Raw genomic sequence first — 8365 nt, forward strand, 5'->3', positions numbered from 1 at the left:
TAAAGTGTGTTTATCCTGAGAAGGGGGACTGCTCACTCCCCTCATAAATACCCCATGGACACCCCAGAGGAAGCTGCTCATGTGCTTTGTATGCAAGGCCTGTGGGACTGGCTTTACGATAACCAGGATGTTCAGCCACTGAATGTGCCCGTTACCCAGATTAGAGTAAATGCTGCGATTAAGGGGGCTGCTTTTGCGCATGTAACTTTGCTATTACAAAACTGAACAAGAGGAAGGCCTGCGTGGCTCAGTCGGTTGAGTGTCCAACTCTTTGATTTTTGGCTCAGATCATGATCTCACAGTTCATGAGTTCACTTCAAGCCGCACGTCCAGCTTTGCTGGAGGCCCAGAGCCTGCTTGGGATTCTCTTTCTCCCTCTCTCTCTGCCCCTTCCTTGCTTGCTTGCTCGCTCTCTCAAAATAAATAAATAAACTTAAAAAATTTAAAAAACTGAACAGCAGTTCAAGAAGATTTGTTGAACTTTCTGGGGTAGGGTGGGGACAAGAGCCTTTGCTGGGACTCCTTTTTTTCTTTTCCTTTTTTTTTTTTTTTAAGTTTATTTATTTTGAGGGAGAGAGAGCACAAGCAGGGGAGGGGCAGAGAGAGAGGGAGAGAGAATTCCAAGCAGGCTCTGAGCTGTCAGGGCAGAGCCTCAAGAGGGGCTTGATCCCATGAACCACGAGATCACGTCCTGAGCCGAGATCAAGAGTCGAACACTCCAACAACAGCCATCCAGGCACCCCTCTGGGACTCCTTAATGCAGAAGCCCATGCACTGTGATTCCAAAACCTGTTGGTGAGGTCTTAATGAGGGCGGGTTTAGATGGGGAGGCTACAGAGATGCAGCGTTAGTTGGAATTGAGGTGAAAGTTTGGGTGAAAACTTGGATTTTTTTAAAATGTTTATTTTAGAGAGAGAGGAAGAGAATGTGCACATAGGGTAGGGGCAGAGAGAGAGAGAGAGAGAGAGGGAAAGAGAGAATCCCAAGCAGGCTTGGCACCATCAGCACAGCCCGATGTGGGGCTCAAACTCACAAACCATGAGATCATGACCTGAGCCAAAATCAAGAGCTGGATGCTCAACCCACTGAGCCACCCAGGTGCTCAGGAAAGTTGGATTGTTTTTTTTCAACTATATGTCAAGCTGTTGGCATCCTGTTTACCTGAATATATTGGGTTGGATATTATGTTTAGCTTGGGGACTGCTTCTCCTGGCTGATACTGTAAGGCGGAGGCCCGTGAGCCCACCTGCAGGCCAGAGTTAACTGGAGATACCCAACAGAAAGCACTAGAACTGCCTGAGGCCCACACAGGTGGTTAACTGAACACAGTATAGAATACCAGGTAGACAGGACGAGACTACCACTTTGGTTAATGACATGCTGGACTGCTGGTAGCAACGAATTGTCAGCACCGTAGACTCATGGCCTGTGGAAGCCGCGATGGCTCATGGGACCGACAGTAAACCATGGAGGGGTAGATAAAGTTGTGCTGCTTGTAGCCTCAGCAGCTCTGATGTGGCTCCAGCCATACGGGAAACACACAGGCTGAAGGAGGCTGGTCCTCTGTGGCTGATCTCGCAAATGCTTTCTTCTCTTCATCTTGGAAAGGAGCCCACTGCAGTCTGCCTTCACGTGGGAAGGACCCCAGTGTACGTTTATGGTGCTGCCGTGGTTTATTCTGAACTCACCGGCTACTGTGATAATGTGGTCAGAAGGGATTTGAACTTGATGTGGGTCTCAAGTGTAATGATATGCTACATTAATGACATGAAAGATTGGAGAGACGAGGACCAGGCTGGAACTGATCTGAATGTGCTAGTGATGCACGTGACCATTAGGCCCGGATAATAAATCTAGCAAAGGTCTAAGGGCCCTACTCAAGCGGTGAAATTCTCAGAAATAACCTGGACAGGAACCACCTGGGATATCACACAAATGACTAGAAATTAATTGTCACTACCCATCCCTAAGACCAAACAAGAAGGTAGTGTTTGGTTGGTGTATTTGGATTTTGGAGAATGCATGTGCCACATCTGAGAGTTTTGCTGACTCCCATCTTTACGACCACCCAAAGCTGTATTTTTGAGTGGGGACCTAAACAAAAGGAGGCCATGTATGAATTACAAAACGTGGTAGGGCAGCTCTCAGTGCCTTTGGAGCCTTGTGACCCCCCACTCACTGGTGACTGTGGGATGTCTGCCACCTGTACTCAGACTGGGGCTTGTGGCAAAAGCTCGTGTGCACCTCTGTAGAGAGCAAGATGGAGTCACTCATGTCAAGCAGTGATGTGAGCAGCCCTAGGATATTGTAGCTAAGAACAGGTGTCATCAGAACCAGCACAGACTGGCAGGACTAAGGACTGATGATCCGTAAGGCTACAAGAACCTAAAAGAGCCAGGAGCTGATGATCACTAGAACCAGGAAAGACTTGAAAAGGCCCAAGACTGACAAAACTCCTTGAAAAAGGGAAAACTGCAGCCAGCTGTCAGACTCTCCAGACGTGGACCACTTCATGTCTGAGTGGGTTAGCAAGGCAACTGCCACAAAGACTCTGCCCGAATGATCTCTGAACATAAGAGAGCTGCTCTGCAGTGAACAGAATACGCAGTAAGGGTTGAGAGCTGACCCAGACCAGACCATTCTGCAAGGTCACAAACAGACTTCATGTCTGTTTCGTTAACTTCTTACCCCTTGTCATATCTTTGTTGTGTGACTTTGTATTATTGTACTTGGCTTTGTGTGGCACATATGAAGCCAAGTGAGATGCGTAGCGAAACGTCATTGAATTTGGAGTCTTGAAACTGCTTTACAATTACATTAACCTTGCTTTATGATTGAATGAATCACAAATGAATCATTTGTGAATGAATCACGATTGAATGAATCGGACATTGTGGAAAGACACAGCTTGTGTTGGTGCTTTTACAGAGTGCTCATGACAGCCTCCCAGCTGTTGGAATTTTGGACCAGAAAATTCCCAGATACCACATCTTGCTGGCCATTCCACACCATTTGAGGGACACACCTGCTACTGGGCACTAATGAGACCGCCTTGATGACGGAAGGACATAAAATAATCATGAAACCTGAGATACTCGTAATGTCTTGGGTGATGTCAGAGAGACACTCTAATAAGGAAGGCTGTGCCCAGAAGAGTTCCAGAATAACATGGAAATGGTTCATATAGGGGTATGCTGCCAGGGAACACAGGGAGCCTCCTTTCCTCTAGGACCACCTTTGGAGCCACCTGAGGAGCCGCCGGAACCAATTGTCATGTGGATGGTGTCCTAGGAATGGCTCTTGTCTGGAAAACAAAGGGCTGTTTGTTTATGGGTGGCAGTTTCAAGATGAATGGACAACATCCTGTTGGGAAATCTCTAATCTAGGCCAGCACAGTGGCCAAATAGAACGTCTCTTCCAAAGGGAGAAAAGTTTGGGTTCAAATGGAGAGAAGGAAAAATAGTAGCTACGGGTAAAGGATTGAATAAATGGGTTATGTAATGAGGCAACTCCCATGTTACACGAACATCTCGAAAGAGGCTCAGAACAAGAGGTGATACGGTCTCTTAGCTGGACTGTACCAGATGCATGAAAGGGTGAATCCCTGTGTTGTTGAGACGACAACTGCTTTGGGAACCTGGCAAGATTGAATGATGGCTTGCAAATCTGAGTGGCATCACCATAGGAGACCTTTTTACAGGAGATGATTGACTGGATAGTTATCAATGGCTGAATGGCATTCTAGTAAGATGCCAGTAACTTTTAAGATTGTTTTGCTATAAGGGACCCATGTTTGAGAATGGGGTGGTGGTGGTCTGTGATGTCGTGATTTATAATAGATGTATATTTGGTCTTTGTCCCCATTTCTGGCACAGAGCTGCTAAAACCTTGGAATTTCCTAAGTGATAAGAGGGATAATACAAAGGTGTCTTTTGTTATGTTAATGAGATGACTTTTGGAACTACCTAAGGATGGGAGCTGGTTGCCAATGGAGCCAACCAGGGGACTAGAGGGTTGGAACCTTCAGTCCCACTCACTGACCTTTGGGGAGGGGAGAGAGGCTGGAGATTGAGTTGAGTCACCAATTGTCAATTCGTTAATCAACTGTGCCAATAGAATGAAGCTTCATAAAACCCCAAAAGGGTTTAGGACTGAACCCTTAACCTGTGGAATCTGATGGGATGTCTAAGTGGATAGCATCAGAATTAAGCTGAATTTTAGGGCACCCACCTGGTGTCTGAGGATCACTTGTTGGTGATCCCACTGCCTTTCCCACACAGGCCGTGTGATCAGGTCCAAAACCTTCCCACCCGTGGAGCATGCCGACTCTGTACACCGGGAGATGGGCTTCATTAATGTTTCCCAATCACTGTGGGCCTTACCTGTCCTCACTGTGGTAGAGTGATGGAAGGTGGGCACAGCCCCGTGCAATAAATGGCCAAGTGAGGAGAGGGAAGGCCCTGGTAGGAATTGGAGGCTCTCGAGGCCTTCGCCTTCCCTTCTCCCTCTTCCTCACCGCTCCAGGTCTCAACCCTGGCAGATTTCCCTTTGGCAGCAGGGGGCCTTGTGAGTTATGTTTCTCGATCCTGCCCCCCATCAGGTGAACGCAGAGGGTGGGGGCTCAGAATCTGTAGCATCTGGGAGGAAAGGAGCATAAAGCCCGGAATGTATTTGAGCACGTTATGGAGTGCGTGGTCTTAGAAGCTGCCGAGAGCAATAATGCAGAGCCCAGCCCCCAAACCTGTGATAGCCGATCAGTCCCTTCTCTTTTTTGATGCACAAAATCTTAAAGGCTTGAATTTCAGTTAAGGTATAGTTTCCAATCTCAGTTTCTATTTTGTGATTTTCTCCTGATTCCTTAATCTTGTGTTGTAACCAGAAACATGTGTGATGATGTTCCTGTGCAGCCACTTCCCTTCCCAGGAACTCTGGGATTGGGGTCTGCCTCCATGAGTGCAATGCTCACAGGTCTTTGGGAAAAGTCCCCAGACCTGAGAGTGTTAGTACCAGAGCCCGGGCAGAGTGCCGTAGCACTGAGCAGCGCCCAGGAGCTACGGAAATGCCGAGGTTTTGCATTTAACAAGGAGCTGATAGACCCTCTCAGGGATTTTAGGAGATGCTGGCTGCAGATGTTCGGGATAGTTGTATTTGTCTGGTTTTTTCTTTAAGCAACATCGCACCAGGGATTGGACCCATGCTATCCCATTGGGTCAGTGGACACAGAAAGACAGCAGCGAGTAAAGCAGTGACACACAGACCATGGTCCTCTGCTGCATTTCCCTTTCGTGGTGCCACTGGTTTCGATGGCAAGGCTACTAGGACGCATAGTCCAGGCACAAGCCACGGCCAGGTGGTCACGGGCAGAGGGCTCCTGTCCTCTTTACGAGAACGTCCTTTCCTCGTGTCTTTGGTCCAAAACATGGACCACACTCCACACTTCGGTGTCACAACAGTCCTGGGGTCCAATCCCCAGGCCTCTGGGCACGGAGGACCCTCACTGTACATTAATAATCAAGGCCTTTTCATCTACCGGTCCGATCCTGTTAGACAATATGGCCTTGACCCCGTTGGTCTGGGAAGATGCTGAATTACTACGGCAGCGGTGACATTCTGGGATGGATGCTGCAGGCAGCAGAGAGAGCGGCAGTAACCAGCAGCACAGGCAGCATGGCCTCTAGCAATTAGCGTTCCTTTCCCAGATGCTTACCGCTTGGGTTAGTCGGTAAACCAGGTGCAGCTAAAGGGCATTGCTCTCCGTTAAGTGCAAGGACAATTGTGCAGTCCTGCCCACTACGCCAACTGTTTTGGTCTCAGCCTGTGGATAGTGCCGCTATCAGCCGGAAATACCTGGGGGCACTCAGCTGGCCCAGTGAGCCCCCCACAGACCTCTCCCCTTTTGGAAACCGTGTTGTGGCTGAACCAGTCCTTGGGGTTCTTACAATCTATAACAGGAGATGGGGAAAATCCCAAGATTTATTACTTCTGGGTTCTGGAGGGTACAAGGCATGCCTGGGGCCATACAGTGAAGTTGGGAGAGAGGCATGAGTAAGCAGACCGGGGTTTGGCTTCTGGGGTTAAGGGTGGGGGCCTAGGGTTTTGTGAGTTCAGACTTTATTGGTGAATTTAAAACACAAGACAGGAATTAAAGTGTGCAAAGGGAAAAACAAGAAGCCAAATGGTTACCGAGGTTAAACAGATTTCTCTAAAATAAAGGAAACTTTTGCAGGATGGGGACAGGGAGCAGCTTGGTTCTTTACTCACTTGTGCTGGCAGTGTGTTCATTTGAAATAGCTATGTTGGGGTTGCCTGGGTGGCACCGTCAGTTGTACGTTTGACTCTTGATTTTTGGCTCAGGTCATGGTCTCATGGTTCATGGGTCGAGCCCCACAGCAGGCTCCAACTCATGCTGATGGCACAGAACCTGCTTGGGATTCTTTCTCTCTGCCCCCACCTCCACCCCCTTCCGTATGTGCCCACGCGTGCATGCGCTCGCTCGCGCTCTCTCTCTCTCTCTCTCTCTCACCCCCTCTCAAAATAAATAAAACAAAGTTAAAAAAAAAATGAAACAGCTATCTTTCAAGTGGATGCCTCAGCAATGAAAAGCTTAAGTCAGGTACTGGTGTTGTAACAAAAAACGAACCAATCGTCAGGTGCTTCTGCTACATTTATCTTGTTACTGGTTTTCATTTAACTTTGTTGTGCTCGGGGAACACACTGTATGCTTTCAATCCTTTTAAATGCTCTAAGAGTTGAATGGCCAGGCATATGCCTGTTTTAGTAAAAGCGCTACATGCACTTGAAAAGAATGTATATTCTGTAGCTGTTGGTAAAGTGTTCCATCAAAGTCAATTAGATCAAAGTGGTTAAGTGTTATTCATATTTTCTAGGTCTTTATTGAATTTTTGTTGAGTTCTGTCAGTTGCTGAGAGGTGTTAAAATCTTCAACTGTGCTTGTGATTTGTCTTTTCTTCCTTTAAATGTCAATATTTGCTTTGCCCATTCTTTTTTTTAAGTTTACTTATTTTGAGAGAGTGAACACATGTGAGCAGGGAAGGGGCAGAGAGAGAGAGAGAGCAAGGATCCCAAGCAGAACCCCTGCTGTCACGGGGCTTGAACCCACAAACCTCAAGATCATGACCTGAGCTCAAATCAAGAGTCCGAGGCTTAAGTGACTGAGCCACCCAGGTGCCCCGCTTTCTCCATTTTGAAGCGCCATTATTAGGCACATACATGTTTGTCTTCCTAAATCAACCCTTTATCATTATTACCCTTAATCTCTAGCAATACTGTCTTAAAGTCTACTTGATCTGATATTAACAGTTCTACCCCAACCTTATGTTTAGTGGTTATATGTAATACTTTTCCCATCCTCTTTCTATCCTTGTCGTTATCGTAAAAACATGACTCTTACTGAGCATGTAGCTTGGTCTTATTTTTATTATCCATTAGACAATATCTTTTATTAAAATGGCTGAACTTTGGGTCTACCATTTTACTTTTCGTTTTCTGTTTTCCCTTCAGGCTTTCTCTTCTTTCTTCCTTCTTGCCTTCTTTGGGTTAAAAATACTTTTGGCTTTCTGTTTTATCTATTGGCATCTTAGATATACCTCTTCTCATGATTTTTTTTTTTTTTTGGTGGTTCTAGATTAAAATATGTAAACTTAACTTTTCATATTATTCGTAGAGTTAGTATTGTACCACTTCATGTACTTTGAGCAGATTCCTTACCTCTCTGAACTTACTTCTTCATTTTAAATAATAATGAACTTGTCTCATGGGTTAACTATTAAATGAGCTAATGCATATAAAGCAAATAGCAGCATGTTGCCAAGAGCAGAATAAGCAAGCAATACTACTCAGCATCATCACTAATAGAAGTACTGTTATTACTACTGGTCTGGTGGGTGGCAGCTGTTGTTGCTAGTATTTTTTAGCACTTGACCTCCTGAGGCCACAGGGGAGCCATATGGATCATTCTCAGCAGCTTAACCTGTTTGAGGTCAAATTTTTCCACCTGCTATCGATCACCTATTCCTCCAGATGGCCTGTTTATCGATGAGTCTGTTGCAGCAGGGTGCCCGTCAACTGCCCCTTTCTCGCCTAGGCCTAGCTGTCCTTTGCCCACTCTTGAGGCTGTTCCTGCACCTAGTACAGCCAAACCAGCTGAGCACAGCTAGTCCTTACCCCACCCCTAGGCTGATCCTTATCACAAACAAAACCGGAGTTGATTTTCAACATTACAGCATCTGTTGTCCTGAGCAAAGTGATCTGAGGCCAGTCCCACAGGCCTCCCACTACCTTCAAACACATACTTCCCAGTGTGAGAGGACCTCCTGCATCTTGGTCTCTCCCCCCCTTTTTTAAA

Source organism: Prionailurus viverrinus, chromosome E2 (assembly GCF_022837055.1).
Source record: "Prionailurus viverrinus isolate Anna chromosome E2, UM_Priviv_1.0, whole genome shotgun sequence".
In the NCBI taxonomy this organism is placed as follows: domain Eukaryota; kingdom Metazoa; phylum Chordata; class Mammalia; order Carnivora; family Felidae; genus Prionailurus; species Prionailurus viverrinus.